The sequence below is a fragment of the Dasypus novemcinctus genome, chromosome 1 (assembly GCF_030445035.2).
Source record: "Dasypus novemcinctus isolate mDasNov1 chromosome 1, mDasNov1.1.hap2, whole genome shotgun sequence".
NCBI classification, from domain to species: Eukaryota; Metazoa; Chordata; class Mammalia; order Cingulata; family Dasypodidae; genus Dasypus; species Dasypus novemcinctus.
The window spans coordinates 168998324-169016775 of record NC_080673.1 but is presented as its reverse complement, the minus strand read 5'-3'; the positions used below and the strand labels follow the sequence as shown (position 1 = coordinate 169016775).

At 40.4% G+C, this 18452-nt stretch overlaps 1 protein-coding gene across 1 annotated transcript in view; it reads right to left on the bottom strand.

The window, feature by feature from the left end:
• RELL1 (RELT like 1) overlaps nt 1-18452 on the bottom strand; it is a 68016-nt gene that overhangs the window by 3008 nt on the left and 46556 nt on the right. The window lies entirely within an intron of this gene.

The following is an 18452-nucleotide window of genomic DNA, read 5'->3' as shown; positions in this document are numbered from 1 at the left end:
ACCCTCTTAACAGCCAAAATTGTGTTTGCCTATGGATGTTGAACAAAAATGGAGATGAAACCAGATTATACAAATATGAGGAAACAGCAAAAAAAGTCAACAGAGCTGTCTTAAGAACATACTTTTTCTTTATTTTACAGTTCATTCTTCAAGATACTCAACTAATATTACCCTTTTTATCTTTTTCTGTCATTCCTAAACATAGTAGTTGTGAGAGAGAAACAGTGACAAACAGAGAGAGAGACAGAGACAGAGAGAGACTTTAAGATGGGTTGAGTAAGGACTCTTAACCTCTTAGCTGAAAAGGAAATGGAAATTGGGTTTTTAACTATAAAACTATAACTATAAATAAAATAAGTAATTCCCTGTACTACACTGCCGCAACCTAGCACGGCTGTACCATGGGATTTGTCCTGGAGGGCTGAACAAAGTCAAGTCTTGGAATACTTTGAGTCATTTAATAGGAAAAATGCCAGCAGGGAAAAAGCTAGAAAGGCCAGAGGTGAGGAAATATAAAAATGGTCCTAAAAGAAACTAAAGAAGTAAAAGATAAGAGAACTTTTTCTCAGTTAAACTTTAAACTAGGTCATTATCTGGAAAATAGATACCCCACTATTTTTGTTTCTTTTTTTAATTATCTGCTTCCTTAGACCTTTTAGACTTTTTGGCATTGAGGAAAATAAAGTCAAGGACAAGAGATGTCAAGCCTAGAACGTAATGATTCATCACAGTAACGCTTTTCACTCCAACTTAGGAGTGCTTCCCATTTGGAGGCCCTTGTACGGCCTCAGCCCACTTAGGGACATGGGGCAGGAGGCTGGGTAAGAATGAGAAGTGCAGGGCCCTTCGTTCTCTCTGTAGCATTCCCTCATAAGGTGGTTGTCGTTTTACGTACAATGACATATATATGAATGCCTAATATGGGGCCATTCCCAAAGGTTAGCTATTTCCACCATTACCATCATCCACTTCTCTGCCAAATTAATCAAGTTGGCTTCTTTCAACAGTAAAATCTGTCCTGTGCACAAGATCTTTGAGAGAGGAAGTGAAAAATACAAATTGCTGCTTAAGGTCCTTCCTATTAACACCAGAATTTAAGCAGAAAAAGCAAAGTCGATCTTTTAAAAACTCTATTAATAAAGATATCGGCATTGATTTGTATCTCTGGTCACTCCCTCTTCACAAACACTTATTAAAAGACAGAACTTTACTAGCATAATAGCTATCAATTTCCAGCTAAATACCTCTCTTATCAGAGTGACAATCTACGGGAAAGAAGATCCCATGAGACCTGTGGCTGTAAATTTCCAACTGCGGCCTTCTTTCTGGTGGTGAAAAGAGGTTCCTAAAAAGTCCAGACCACATTATAGGGCATTTCCACATTGTTAATTTCTTCTCATGCCACTCTGCTATTATACACATGGCAATGTTGGTAAATGAATGCGTACTTTAAAGGAGTTTTTCCTTAGCACAGAGCACAACAAAACTGTGAAAAGATGCCTTCCGTATTGTCAGGCGGCAATCAGAAGCCATGTGTGGGCTGGCCAAAATGCGCCAGGGGGGAACGTGGTGGTGGGGGTGGGGGGCATTCCACCCACCCATTATTCTGGTTCTCAGTTCCCATCCCCAGGGGTTCCCAGCATATTTAACAAGTCTGACTTCTCTTTGAGGAAAATTTGGTCATTAGAGTCTTACACAAGTGAATGCACAAGGTGAAAGAAATTAAGCAAATCTTCCTTGCACTGAAAAGACAATTCAGAAATTCCAAGTGTGACCATGTTCCTCAAATTATAAAATAAGACTAATGGACAAAAATTTAAAACCTCAGAAAAAAATTTATCTGGAAAGAGGTCACCTTTTTCTTTAATGCTGACTGCTTACTGTACAATTTTAATTATAAAGATGAAGGCATAATTGTATTACTGTGTTATGATTCCACAGCTACTGTGCCTCTGGTTAGGATACATATGTGCCTTGTTAAAATGGATTCTCTGGGAGAACCAGCAAGATGGCGGCGGGGTAAGGAGTTCCTAGAGTCAGCTCCTGCTACAGGGCAGTTGGCAAACACCCAGAGCTATCTGGAGCTAGCTGAAGCACCTGTTTGGGGGCTCCAGGAGGCCAGAAGAGCATCCTGCAACATGAAGGAGTGGAAGGAGGAGATATCCGTCTACAGAGAAGACTTGTAGGTAGAGGCTCCACGCCCTGGAGGCTCGTGCCCATCCTCCACTGGAGGCACAAGCCGCCTCGGGAACTGTTCCACGGTGGAATTAAAAGCCCCACTTCCACAAAACAGGAGAGGAAGAGATGGTTGGGCACCAATTTCAGCTATGATGAGGAAATTTAGTGGGCTACAGTATAATCCTGAGAACAGCTAGAGTTTGAGCCTGCACAGGTTAGAAAGAGGCCAGCAGCTGCCATCTTAACTCCATGCCTGGTACGAGGGGAAGTGGGCGAACTGAAAATCCCAGTGCTGGTGGGGACCAGCTTCTTCCCATCCAGATCATACTGAAGGTCTAGCCTAGGCCCCAGTGCAACCTCCAGCAGGGAGGAAGCTGTGGGGACCTGAGCCAGCCTCTCCAGGAAATTACCAGCCAAGCCGCAGAGGTCAGTGATTATCCTGCTCTGGCGGCATAAGCCGCCCCAGGAGCTGCTCTGTGATGGGAATTGGAAGCTCCATTTCCCAGAAACTGGGGAGGAGACAGTTGGCTGCCGATTTCAGCTAAGGATTGGGAGACTTGGCTGGCTAAGAGATAATCCTGGGAACAGCTGGGGTGAGATCCTGCCCAAGTCAGAAAAAGGCCAGTAGCCACCACTCTGACTCCGCCCCAGCCTGAGGGGAAGCCGGGCTGACTGAAACTCTCAGTGTCTGCAGGAACCAGTTTCTTGCATGCAGTTCAGCCTGCAGCCCTAGCCTAAGCTTCAGCCCTGCCTCTGGCAGGGAGGAGGCTGAGGAGCCCTGCACCAGCCTATACAGGTGACTGCAGGGAACTTTGGCTGGCATTGACTGAAAATCAGAAGTCTACCAGGGCAACTGCGGTCATTTTTGACCCTCACTGCATAGATTGCTGCCCATACCTGCTGCTCCATCCTACCCTAGGCAGGGGAGAAAGGGATGTGAAGCTTCATCAGTCTCTCTGGGCAACTACAGTCTAGGCCTGCAAGCAGATTATTCCACAAAGCTGTGATTTGTCCCTACCATTGGCAAAGGAGAAAGTTAGAAGAAGCATCATTGGTCCCTAGTGCAATGAGGGCAGCTTGAGCCTCCACAGCTTACAGCACCAACTACATGCTTGGCTCCTACTGCACAACCAGCAAGGGAGAAACAATAGGAAGCCCTAAACTAAAAAGAAGAACTGCACCCAGAATACTCTAGTAAGCCAGATGCGGAGACAGCAACAAAAAATTGTAATCCACACCAAGAAACAGGAAGCTATGGCCCAGTTAAAGGAATAAGATAAGCCTCCAGATGACATAAAGGAGTTGAGACAACTAATCACAGATGTTCAAACAAATCTCCTTAATAAATTCAATGAGATGGTTAAAGAGATTATGGATATTAAGAAGACATTGGATGAGCACAAAGAAGAATTTGAAAGCATACATAGAAAAATAGCATACCTTATGGGAATGAAAAGTGCAATCAATGAAATTTAAAAAAACATTGGAATAATGTAACAGCAGATTTCAGGAGGCAGAAGAAAGGATTGGTTAGCTTGAAGAAATGGCCTCTGAAAGTGAACATACAAAAGAAGAGATGAAGAAAACAATGGAAAAAATTGAACAGGGTCTCAGGGAACTAAATGACAGCAAAAGGTGTATAAACATACATGTCATGGGTGTCCCAGAAGGAGAAGAGAAGGGAAAAGGGGCAGAAGAAATATTTAAAGAAATAATAGTAGAAAATTTCCCAACCCTATTAAAGGACATAGATATCCCTGTCCAAGAAGCACAACATACTCCTATCTGTAAAAATTCAAATAGACCTACTCCAAGACACATATTCATCAGAATGTCAAAGGCCAAAGACAAAGAGAGAATTCTGAGAGTAGCAAGAGAAAAGCAATGCATAACACTTAAGGGATATCCAATAAGATTAAGTGCTGATTTCTCACCAGAAACCATGGAGGTAAGAAGACAGTGGTCTGATATATTCAAGCTACTACAAGAGAAAAACTTCCAGCCAAGAATCTTATATCCAGCATGACTGTCTTTCAAAAATGAGGGTGAAATTAGAATATTCACAGATAAACAGAAACTGAGAGAATTTCTAAGCAAGAGACCAGAATTTCAGAAAATACAAAAGAGTGTGCTAGAGCCTGAAAAGAAAAGACAGGAGAGAGAGGCCTGGAAGAGAGTCTAGAAATGAAGATTATATCAACAAAAGTAATTAAAAGTATCAAAAGAGTGGTGAAAATAAAATATGACAGACAAAACTCAAATAGGAATAAACTTAACCAATGATGTAAAGCACTTGTATTCAGAAAACTGCAACTCAATGTTAAAACAAATCAAAAAAGCTCTAAGTAACTGGAAGAACATTCCATGCTCATGGATTGGAAGACTAAATATCATTAAGATGTCAATTCTGGGAAACGGACTTTGGCCCAGTGGTTAGGGCGTCCGTCTACCATATGGGAGGTCCGCAGTTCAAACCCCGGGCCTCCTTGACCCGTGTGGAGCTGGCCATGCGCAGTGCCGATGCGCGCAAGGAGTGCCGTGCCACGCAAGGGTGTCCCCGCGTGGGGGAGCCCCACGCGCAAGGAGTGCGCCCGTGAGGAAAGCCGCCCAGCGTGAAAAGAAAGAGCAGCCTGCCCAGGAATGGTGCCGCCCACACTTTCCGTGCCGCTGACGACAACAGAAGCGGACAAAGAAACAAGACGCAGCGAATAGACACCAAGAACAGACAACCAGGGGACGGGGGGAAATTAAATAAATAAATAAATCTTTAAAAAAAAAAAAAAAAAAAAAGATGTCAATTCTACTTATATTGATATACAGATTTAATGCAATCCTGATAAAAATTACACTAGCATTAAAGAAAAAATTGAAAACACAATCATTAAATTTATTTGGAAGGGTAAGGAATCTTGAATAGCCAGAAACATCATAAAAAGGAAAAGTAAACCCTCATCTCCAGACTTTAAATCATATTACCTACCTATAGTGGAAAAAAAAGCATGGTACTGGCCTAAAGACAGACACAATAGACAAATGGAACCAAATTTATGGTTCAGAAACAGACCCTCACAGGTATGGTCAAGTGATTTTTGACTAGTCTGTCAAACTCACACAGCTCAGGCAGAACAATCCATTCAACAAATGGTGGTGAAAGAATTGGACATCCATAGCTGAAAGAAGGAAAGAGGACCTCTATCTCACACCTTATCCAAAAATTAACTCAAAATGGATTTAAAAAACTAAAAATAAAAGCAAGAACCATGAAATTTACAGAAGAAATTATTGGAAAATATCTTCAAGACCTGGTGGTAGGTGGGAGATTCTTAGAAAAGATAAGAGGAGGACTGAGTGAACTACTCATGTTGAATGTATGTAGTTTTAATTAGCTTTACTGTAAAATTGTGGAAATGTATAGAGTGGATGGTAACACACAGTAACAGCTAGTTTATAAATGGGGATGTGACTGAAAATCGTAGTCTAGTTATGTAAATGCCAATTGAAAGAATGCTAGAGAATACTCTAGGAACTGGATAGCACAGTAAACAAAGAGGTGGGTGAGAATTGTGGTTGATGGTACAGGTGCAAGACTGTCCTTTGTGAGTTACACCAAATGTACATCACTACTGCAGGGTGTTGGGAATGTGGAGAAGCATGGGGAAAATACAGCTGGAGTGACCTATGGACTGTGGTTAGTAGTAATAATATAATATTCTTGCATCTATGCAAAAGATGTACTGTGTTGATACTGAGGCAGTATGGAAAAAGTGAGCCAAAAGTACGCTATGGACATGGCAATAATCAAATGATATTATTTTGTGTAGCAAATGACACACCACATTGTGGTGTGTTGATGGAGGGGTGTTGTTTGGGAATTCTGCACATGTGCATGATTGTTTTATAAGTTTACAACTTCTGTCATAAAAAAATATATTTAAAAAATAATAATAGGGTGGGTTGGGGGAAAAACACACCAAATGTAAGGTAAGAACTATGATTAGTAGTAAGATTTTGACAGTGTCCTTTCATAGTTTGCATCAAACGTCTCATGACAATGCAAGGTGTTGGTGGAGGGTTGATGTATGAGACCCCTGTATGATGTACATGTTTGCTTTGTAAGTTCACAACTTTTACTATACACTTACTTGTTCATGTATGTTCATACATAAATGATATAAATAATAATTGGATTGGTTAGAGAAAAAATACTTTAGTAGTAATATTTTGACAATGTTCTTTAATCATTAGTTAAAAAGGTTTAAAAACAATGCAAGTTATTGGTGGTAGGGTGAGATGTTATATATGTTTGATGTTATATGTTTGTTCTGTAAGTTCAAAACTATTATACATTTATTGTTTATGTATGTTTGTGTATGAATGATATATTTCAGTTAAAAAAATGGATTCTCTAAGAACAAGGATCTGGTCCCTTTAAAAATTAGAAACCCGATTCAAAAAGCTGCAAGTCTGAGCAAAATAGTGGATGGTGAATACTGAAACAAAGGACAGGATGTTAAGGAAGAAAAAGCCTGTCTGATTGTTAGTAAATGTAGCTGACATTTGCTGAGTGTCTGTGTGTCAGGCACCACCCTAAGCCTTCCAGATGCCTTAACTCAATTCCTGATGACTCCGAGTCCAGGACGAGTTCCACTTCCATAGGAGGAAACTGAGGCTTATGTGTCAACTTGCCCAGGCCACACAATTAATCATGATGAAGCAGAGACACGCAAGGCAGTCACCACCACACTGCCCAGCCAGCCGCGCCAGCCACCGCAGAGCCCTGGCGGCCCCCCTCAGTTCTCCTGGTGGCCTCACTTCTCCACTCCCCATGGTGGGTGGGGGGGGGAGGGGGGGCGGGGGGGGGGAGCTGGGAACAGAAAGGAAATGCAGAAACTAGAAATGCTGAGAGTTTCTCCTCAGGGAAGTCCTCGTGCCTACAGATGAACAGTTAAAACCTATACATTAAAAGCAACCAGGTCCCTCAGAAGATCAAAATACCCCTATACCACTGAAGTATATTTTAAAAATGGTCAAATAGGAAATTTTGTGTTATACACACATACATATATAATCACACTTTTTTTTAAAAGTAGACCTAAACTGACATTGAATTCTGATCTCAATGAAACATACAAGGCTACAAACCACACAACTAGATTGATAATTTTCTAGAACACTTTCGAATTAAGAAAAGGGGTGGGGGGGCTTGTTGATAGAAGCAGAGTTAAGATGGCAACAGCAGCGGTCATGGCAAGCCGGGAACCACAGGTACAGGGTCATTCACCACCAACCTGTGGCCCTTCAAGGCTCACACTTCTCAGCTAGAGGATTACCTTGTACCAGGTTCTACCAAGCATGCTGTGGCCACATGACTGTAGATTATGGTTACTGGAATGTGACACTCAGTCCCTATAATGGTACTGCTTGTGTAGGTTGGCAATGTTGGCAGGTATAGATTAATGGGAAGATAACAATGTACTTGGTATTTATAGTCCTTTATATCTTGCTCTAAACTGTATGTCAAATTTTATAAATATTAATACCTTACTATGTTAATAAAGGTTCTATGTTTATTAAAAAGCACAATACAGTTCAAGCTAATCTAGGCTTTTAATTTTCCATGCAGTCTTTTTAAGCTTGTATTTCTGAGTATGACCGCACCATCTACTTAGGAATTAGCACAAATATCAGTAAAAATGGCAAATTCCTTGGGCCACACCCCAGACCTTCTAACTTAGAAGAGAAGGAGACGGTGCCCAGTGTATTCTAATACGCATAAAGGAGTTTGAGCAATGAGGTAAAGTCTAATATTGCTGTTTGTCGACTAATAACAACCACAAGAATTAAATTGCTTCCAAGGGTGAACCCTTCAACAGCAACACTACAAAGTCAGCTACAATCACTAAAACAGATCGAAGAAATGGTACGAGGGTACAGAAACGATGGGATTTTTCAAACACTGAAATAATTAAAATCACAATAATTCAATCTGAACTACAAAATTTTTGAATTACAGGATTATATTTTAATTTGTTTCAAAATGTTTAAGACCTAGAATTCAGCTACCAAATGGATGCTCTATTAACATATCTGTCAATCAAATGCGGAGGGCCAACCCAACCTCTGCACAAGGGGCCCTGAAGGCACAGCAAAAGGTGAGAAGACACAGGCTATGCCCGCAAGCAGCTCAGAGTTTATACGGAGCAAATTTAAACAAGCCACTTTATTCCGAGGCAAAATGAGATCTGTGACATGAGAAGAGTAGAAACCACAATCAATGCCATGGAGGGAAAGGAAAGCTTTCAAAGAACGAAGAGGTTTCTCCAAAGGAACTATGAAGGATGAACAGGTTTCAAAGAGCAACGCTGGGGAACAGCACTTTGGAATTAAAACGAAGCATGAATACGCAGGGCATGCTCTGGAGAACAAGAGGTGCAAGGGTTTATCTGGAGTTCTCAAGGAGTTGGTTGAGCCTGGAGAGAAGGTAGCAGGACACCAGCTGGGGGAGGGAAGGTCATGGAAGGAGAACAAGAATGTAACCACGTGGGACAATAATATCTGGAAGACAGAAGGAAAAAAAGGAACCTACACAAATGGAGAAGTACCAGGAAAACACCACACCATAGTAGGAAACAGTTACAAGGAGAGCTGGTCAACAACATAAAAATGCTCAGGAAGGTTGAAACAGTGACCACCCTACCCCCCGACCGCCACACCAAAAAAAAGGTTTTGGGATAAGCGAGACCACAGATGGGGTGGGAAAATAAGGAAATTCACATTTTTCAGTGAAAAAGGAAACATATATACAGTATGGGTCCTGTGTGTGTAAAATTTACAAAATAATGCATAAGAAAAAAACAGGAAAATACACACCATAATCCTGCCCCAGATAGCAGTGGTATCTGATTGTTTTATCGGCTTCTATTGTATATCTACATTTTCTGATTGTTCTACAAAAAACTATATATTACCCATAAACTATAAAGCAAGAATTTTTTAAAAATGAAAACTTTCTGTTAAAACAAAATATTGCTGCGACAAAGGGATACACCATTCAAATACCCACTAGCCTATAAGTAAATATGTCCAATTTAATCTGAGCATTTTAAAGGGCTTGCAGAAATCTTGGAGCTCATCTAATACAGACAACTCTCTCTCTCATCATTCTTACTTGAGTATTACCGATGACAGAATGCTCACACCCTGGCCAGTGATCACTGTTTAAGAAACTTGGGAGCAAATCATTGCTCAGGAGGACAACCAATATCCAAGAATCCAAATTCTTTTTTTAAGGATTTTTTATTTCTTTCTTTCCCCCCCCCCACCCCGAGTTGTTTGCTCTCTATGTCCATTCAGTGTGTGTTCTTCTGTGTCGCTTGTATTGTCAGCAGCACTGGGAATCTGTGTCTCTTTTTGTTGTGTTATCTTGCTGCATCAGCTCTCCGTGTGTGCGGCACCACTCCTGGGCAGGCTGCACTTTTTTCCCACTGGGTGGCTCTCCTTACGGGGCCTACTCCTTGCATGTGGGGCTGCCCTACACGGGGGACACCCGTGTGGCACGGTACTCCTTGCGTGCATCAGCACTGCGTGTGGGCCGGCTCATCACACGGGTCAGGAGGCCCTGGGTTTGAACCCTGGACCTCCCATATGGTAGGCAGACGCTCTATCCATTGAGCCAAATCCTCTTCCCAGAATCTAAATTCTGAATTATTAAATTCCTCTTGCAGAGTCTTCTAAACCTTTTGGATTTCAAAAATTCCTTATAATACATATTTTTAAAGACTTACCCTACCCTTTTCCAACTGTGAAAAATAGAGACATCAACAGTGATACTAAAACATAAAAATCACAGGGCCACCTATGGAAACTTGAACATATCATCATTTTTGGTTCCCCCCACCCCCCACCCCAACCCCTTGTCTTCAGATGTTTCCAGATCTCCTCTCATTCTAAAAATCACATGTGGTAAGGGTCCCAAACACCCATTTAGGAGTGTAACTTTGCATGGTATGTTTGGTTAATTGCATAAAATCCCTAATCTTGTTCTATTTAATTACATTTCCCTCCTTGTATTATTCCTTCTTGTCCCCAATCATAGAAGCAATTAAAACTTGTTTTGCTCTATTTTGTACAATACAATAATGTTCCTTAACCGCCCCCCTGCCCCATCCCATGCTACAGAGAAAGCATGTGAACAGTAGGACACATAGCCTTCCTCTCCCTCTCTCTCTGCAGCTAGTATTTCCAATGATGGGCACACCAAAATGACATGCTCTTCTTACAAGGTGACAGTAATACTTCTCCATCAAGAGGTGGGATCTATGTCCCTTCCCTTTAAATTTGAGCAGGTCTTTGTGACTGCCTCATCCAATAGGATATGATGAGTGATAGTGACACGCTTCTGCCTGGCTTTCTTACTCTCTGGGGATGCTCATCTTTAGAACCCAGCCAATATTTTCAGAACCCCAGGCCACATGGAAAGGACAAAGGACATGTGTAGATGTAAAGGTCAGCAGTCCCAGTTAAAGTCACAACCAGCATCAACTACCAGACATGTGACGGGATTCTGAGTGTGCCACCCTTCACAAAGGGCCCCAGCCCCAGGTTATGAGTCTCCCAGCTAAGAACTCAGACATTGTGCAACAGACAGGCTGTCCCCCACTGTGCCCTGTTCAAATCCTGACCCCAGAATCCACGAGCACAGTAGATGGTTGTTGTATACCTCTAAAGTTTGGGGGCAACTGCCTAGTAACCAGAAGAATAAATGAACACATATATATTTTTGAAGTGTGTAGTGAGGAAAGGGCTAGTTCATAGTTAAAATCTTAACCTCTTTATATGTATAGTGAGAAACTTGTTATATATAGGGGTCAAGTCAAGAAAAATAAAAATGGTATAGATATTTTTCCATTAATGGAAATAGTTTTTTTAACTAACATAGGGAAAAATGCATATTCCTGCAAATTATATTGTTTCCTTTTATTGAATAATGTCAACAAGAAATTGTGCACTCCTTTCAGCAAAATGGAAGTGCTTTTTAAGTCATCTGACATTAGATCTGATCTTACCAGGAAGTCTAAAGGTTGCTCTTTACTGGGTTATATTCTCATAGCACTTTACAAATGTGTTCATATATTTAACTAACAGTGGATTTCTCAAGTGACAGTAATGAAAACCTTGTGATTGACCAGCCCTTGGTGAAATTCACAGCACTATATTCCAAGGAAATGCAATATACATAAAAAAAATTATCCTGTACCCAGAAAAACAAGAATTTGGCTGGGAGTTTTAAAAATAGAATTCGGCATTTTCCTATTAGTCTCAAAACACCTATGATTTACTGTCTATGCTAAGCTACAGGTAGAATAGCTTCTTATTCTTAAAAAGAATAAGTTTCTAATAAAAATGTTTTAAAAAGTTAGTCATCGTCTCTCCAATGGCTTATAAGCCACCATTCAACGAAATGACCTTAAAAAGTCCCTACCTGAGTCTCATATAACAATACTGCTAACACCATAAAGGTCATGTCTTACCCAGGCCTCTCTGAGCCTCAGGAGAATCAATAGCAAGAACATTGTCTTCCTCCACTGGAATTTAAGCACCATGAGTACAGGGACTTAGTCTTTTCTGAATCTTCAGCAACTGAAATAGTACTTAACATTTAACTAGCAGTCACTATTTTAAGAATTCATTGTTGCTATGTGTCAGGCAAGAGCCGATGCCTTTTGCATACCTTCTGGGATAGGTTTACCATTTTCCCCCCTTACCTGGAGGAAACAGTCACAAAGAGGTAAGTAACTTATACCAGGTCTCAGAATAAATAAGTGATGGAACTAGGATTATAACTCAGGTCATCTCACTGTTAACCACCAAACTATATTGAATAAATGGATTATTTTCACGGTATGGCACTATGTGAAAAGCCTTAAAACCTAAGTAAGATAATGCCAATTTTTCCTGCTAATTAAATGTTAACATTTTAAAAAACATACATAAATATATCAAAACAATTTTCATACATTTATTATTAAGTATTTAAATAGGGCTGGTCTAATATCCTACAGTAACAACATATCTAACATTTACCTACTGAACACTTACTAAGTGCCAAAGAACAAAATCCCTATTAAGACAGGCAACACCGTTATTATCACCATCATCATCATCTCTACTTTCTGATGGAGAAACTGAGGCATCAGAGGCTAAGTAACTTGTCCATGATAATACCGTTAAGAAGTAACTGGCCAGGACTTGAGCTCAAGTAATATGATCCCAGAACCTATACTGTGAAGCCACAACAGGAATTACCTCCTGTTATTTATAGAAAACAGATGCTATTATTAATTTAAGATATTTAAAGACATTAGAAAGCAAAGTCTCAAGTAACAAATTAAGGAAAATTTAAAATGCTAGTTATACTAACAATTCCACCTTTTTTCTAATTATAGACGAAAAAAAAAAGTCTCCCAAAGCATTTCATTTTCTGCCTCCCTTGAGCCCCCTCAGGTCTTAAGGTCTTCCACAGTCTCCACGAACCTCCAAAGCTATAGAATTTCCTTAGTGAATAGAGCAGATGTCGTAGCCCCTCTTTTGGAAGTCCTGTCATAGGGCTGTGAGGGCCAAAGGGAAGAGGAGATAAGCTTTCTGAAGTTAGGAGAGTGAACTTCCAGTCAACAGGGAAGGGCCTGCAGCAGACTCCCCTACCTGGGTAGGAATTGGCTTGCTTTTGTGGCAATTCTGAGTTTTAGTTTGTTTCGTTGTTTATTATTATTATTATTGTTGGAATAATAAAAATGATTTAAAAATGATTGATATGACGTGATTATACCAAATACCACTGATTATACATTTTTGTTTCTTTCTTTGTTTTTAAAGATTTATTTTTTATTTATTTCTCTCCCCTTCCCTCCCCAAGCCTCCCACCCTCCCTCTCTCCCCGCCTGTTGTCTGCTCTCTGTGTCCATTTGCTGCGTGTTCCTCTGTGACCGCTTCTATCCTTATCAGCAGCACCGGGAATCTGTGTTTCTTTTTGTTGCATCATCTTGTCGTGTCAGCTCTCCGTGTGTGCGGCACCATTCCTGGGCAGGCTGCACTTTCCTTCGCGCTGGGCAGCTCTCCTTACAGGGTGCACTCCTTGCGCGTGGGGCTCCCCGACGCAGGGGACACCCCTGCACGGCACGGCACTCCTTGCGTGCATCAGCACTGCGCATGGGCCAGCTCCACAAAGGTCAAGGAGGCCCGGGATTTGAACCGCCAACCTCCCGTGTGGTAGGCGGATGCTTCCCTAATTATACATTTTGGATGGATTTATGTTTTATTAATATGTATTGATAAAATTGATTTGTTTTTAAAAAAACTACAAAAAATATTTGTATATATAACATCTGGTCCCTCATGCTACCTAAATTCCAGGAATACTGACAAATATGTTTCAATATTTTCTATGCACATAGCAAGGCTGTGGAAGAATAATTTAGAAAGAACAACAAAGTTGATGACAGTGGATTATGTTTTTAGGGCCATCAAAAAGTCCCAGATTATGTCCATAACTATCTTGAAGCCATTCCCATTAACAAAGGACAAACAGGGCATATAACTTTTGAGAAGTGACCAGGATTTTCACTTCTTATGGCTCAATCAATGTGGGGGAGTAAAAATCCATTCTCCTTGAATGATCTATGGAAGTATGGAAACTCAACAGGCAGGCACCACAGAACCTAAGTCAGGAACTTCAATAAAAAGCAACAAGCAAAAAAATCAATATACTCTCATCTGTGGAAAGGACAAAAAAAAATTTATGCACATATTTATGCTTGCTTAAGCATTCATCTTCATAGAATCATTATGAAGGTATAAGGGATTATGGCTGGGATGAAGACTACTTTTTTTTTAGGATTTACTTTTCAACTTGCAGGTTTTTACACTGTTTGAATATTTTATCATGTGCATGTCCTATTTCTCCATTATTTTTTTAAAAAGATACAGTTTCAAACACCTGTAACACCCGATGCCTTGGAGACAGTAGAGACTGAGCTATCAAGAAGCCTGAACCTATGCCCTGCGGTTAACTAGCAGGATGACCGTGAGCAATGCGGGGAACCTTCTAGCTCAGCTCAGTCTCCTGGCTCTAAAACAAGGGACCAGGGCACAGGGGCAAAGTATGCTATAAAAAATATAGAGAGATATATAAGCTCTGCGAGAACACAGCCTTTGTCCTTCCATTGTACACACTGCTGTATCCCCAAGCCCTGACAGAGGGTCTGGCACATGGTAGGGATTCAATAAACTTTTTTTTGTATTGAAGTGCACCTAAATTGAACAGACCTGATGTAGCCAACTTACATCAGGGGCTCCCCATCAGAGAACACAACGAGGCCGCAGTGAAAGTTGATAACGTTGAAACGGTCACATCTGTGAGCTGCTGGACTAAGTTGAACAAGATTTTTTTTTTCCTTGTTTGAGGAAAGCAAAGCTCCTCCCCTGTCTACAGCCATGGAGCTTGTTAGCACGATATTGTGGATTTCTTCCCAACCAAACCTTCCCACTCCCTAGACCTGGGATCTGGGGAAAATTACTTGGAACCCTATGAGCCTATTTCTTCATTGGTAAAATGGGGATATTAACAACCAAAACTCATAAGCTTTTAAGTTTCTGTCCCTCGTTCAGCTTTTCTCCTCACTCTGGCCAGTTCTCCTTGCCTCTTCTTAGCACAGCCGCTGAATGGCGCTGGATGCTGTTAATCTCCCTCTACTTTCACATTTCAGATGAACTTAATGGGATCTGTCTTCCACATAAGAACAACACAGCCATCAAACAAGTGTCAATGTTACCCTTTAGAAATGTGTTCCGCAATTGAAATTCAGTCCGGTAGTCTTATCCATAGCTATTCTAGATGCAGTTTTCTTTTATAAATTTATTCACCATTGTCCTTGTAAGATCAACAAGTTTGAGATCCCTCTGCATTTAAAAAAAATATGCATTTTCCCCTGAATGAGAAATAAGTTACAGAAGAGAAAATAAAAAGTGCTACCTGAACTTTCCCACCATCACCTCCTTCCCTGAGATTTAACAGAAGAACACCACCAAAGGGACTACAAATAAAGCAGCACAACTTCAGGGGAGGCCCCGAAAGGCAGTCCCAGAAATTACCTGCCGCAGCGTTCAAAAAAGACCAAGAAAGTGTACCTCTCTTAGTTGTCAGAGGAGGAAAAGGAGGCGGCCAAAGGTCAGGAGAGACAACTTGGCATTGGCCATGGGTCACTCAGGATGAAGAGCGAGGTCTCCACAGAGAGAAGACTTTCCCCAAGGCACAGACCAGCAAGGCAGCAGCAAGGTTAAATGCAAGGTCAAATGCAGAGAAACATTGGTTTTTATTTGACCTGCCTCTGACTTTTATAACAAGAATTTGAAGTCAACAAAACTTTTCAGTTACCTTGTTACTAATTGTTATTCTACCCCAAGTAAGAGGGGAATGGTTCTGTCTAAGCAAATAAGAAACTGGTCCAGGTAGAGAAAGCAAATTCCTCAGGGACTTGCCAAATACTGTCTATTTCTGAGGTGCTAGGAGAGTCCAATACTGTAACAGACATAAGAAGTAAAAAGGGATTTATAGTACCTAAAATTGAGGCTCAAGAGATGGGTTAATAAATAACTAAGACAATTCAGAATGGCAAGAAAAGGACTGGTTAGTAAGTACTAATGCTGTGCCAAGGACTGATTTAAGAACTAAGCACATGTTGTAAGTCCAGCAGCAACCCCACTTTAAAGATGAAGAACCTGAGCTTGGAGGAGATACATAACATGCCCACAGCCACTGGAAATTAAGTGCCACAGCGAAAATTAAACCTAAGCAGTTTAAAACCCAGCTTTTAATCACTAAAATAAATAAAAATTAATCAAAGAGTTTCAATAAGAAAACCATTTAAAATAAACAAGGACATCCTTGATAACATGAATTTATTTGGTAAAAAATAATATGTAAACTTCCAAATTAATGTTTTCAATAAGATATCATCATAAGTGGAAAAAGGGGTACTTAGTTCAAAAATGTGTGATACAGAATGCTTACGACAGTATCATTTTTGAAAAGCAAATGGCTAGTAACAATGAAGACAAGGCAGTGGCATTTGGAGGCTGAAAGCAATTCGATTTATTTAACTTTGAAGAACAAGAGCTTATTCTTCTAAGAAGAAATCAAAACACATGTTCTGTGGAAAAAGGAACCATTTTAACTGCATTGCCAAAATAAATCAGGCAGAGGGCAATTTAGATCTAGCTACAAAAAAAACCTCAAGCCCAAGAAGCAGGGAGAGAAGGGCAAGGGGAGGAGATGCCAAAACAACAGATTTTGATTTTTAAAGACAGAAAGAAAAGAGGGAGAGAGAAATCCTGCCCCAGTCTTAATTCCATTCTCTCCAGAATATTAGATCTAGTTGGTAACAACCACCTAATTAAAAACACAAAACAAAACAAAAAACCTACCCAATGAGTGAATACGCATTTGCATTTGAATAACTGAATCTGTTCTATAGTGAAACATGGCATTCCATTAAATAGCTTGGCTAAAAATCCAAATTTGAACAAAATCATCCTCCAGGAGCCAATGTAATTCTAAAGTTTTATATATTAGACTCTCTAGAAGACACACCACCCACCCTGACCTACTTTCTTAGCTACCTTCTAGGGAAATCTTACAATCAGGCAAAAACCAGAGACAATTTTCAGGATTTCTCTAGTTGGAAAATCTATATATTTGTCAATACTCTAAATATACTGTTTAGGAGGAGAAATATATGAAAGTTAGCCAAGAAAAATTTTAATAAATATGTACATTTTTACTAAGTCAAGAAATATTCCCATCCCTCCTCTTCCAAAGTCCATTCTCTGTAGGGATAATCAGGCATTGTCACCCAGTAGGTCCCAAACCACCTAAGAACCTGTTTTTTCTGGGCCCAGTTGAGTGGTTAAGACTGGGGAGACTGCCTGGGTTTGACTCTCAACTCCATCACATTTTTGTACTAACTCTAGGCAAGTTGCTTAAACTCTCCATGTTTGAGTCCTTCACTTGCAAAACAGAGTACTAAGAAGCACCCACCTGTTGCTGTTGTGAGGCTGAAATATGAAAAACGTCTTCCACAGAGTACCATGTACATAGAAAATACTCAAGAAAAGGTATGTATTATAATTAAATTATATCATGGATCCTGAGGATTCTTTTTGATACTATTCTCTCTACTTTTGTGAGTGTTTGAAATTTTCCATAATAAAAAACCTTAATCTTCAAAATTAATTAGAGCAAAAGGCAAAAAAAAATGCATTCCCTTTCTAAGGCTCAACACAATACAACTACCCTCTACGGAGAGCCAGTTATGTGCCAGTCACTCTCTGGACACTTGCCTGAATCACAGAATTTGATACCCTCATTTCACATTTAAGGAAACCAGTGAGAAAGGCAGTTGAATACAGTTTCCAAGTGGTAGCTAAGATCAAATCCAATGCTTTTTTACAAAATCCTGCTGGATGACAGTGTGGTTTGCAGAGAATATCAAGTTGTAAACCAGTTAGATGGGGTCAGGCCTTCAGATGACTGGATCAAATTCCTAAAGTCAGACACAGGAAAAATGTGGGCCAAGAAAACCATCTGCATAATCCTAACCTTTTAAACCTCCCATATTTAGAATGCGTCTCTCAGGACAGCAACGGTCAATAATAGACACAGCGCATTAGCAGGGCTCTAATCAGGGCTGAGTCTGACAAGAGGATCACCTTGCAATTTCGGCTTGTGGGCGAGCTGAGTCTTCCTAGGCAGTCTGCTCCATCTCTAAACATCCTGCCAGCCTGATGACTCAACACATTATAACCCAAGTTCTCTTTGCAGGTAAACTGGCTGGGCCTTCCTCACCTTAGTTTTACAGAGCCAGATACTTCCCTTCCCAGACAGACAAGCCCTTTAATCAGAGTACTTCTTTAATTCACCAAAGACATGCAGCATTCCAATTCTAAGACCCAGTATACCATCTTCCTTTACTACTGCAAAGAACTTTCTGCCATGATAGAAATATTCTCTATCTGTACTACCCAATATGGTAGCCACTAGCCACGTGTGGCTACTGAGCACTTGAAATGTAGCTAGTGCAATTGCAGAACCAAATTCTTAAACTTTATTTTAAATTTAAAGAGCCACAGGTGATTACTGGCTATCATATTAGACTACATATTAATAGTTCACTGGTTTCCTCATCTGTAAATCAGAGACAACAGTATCAACTTCATGCAGA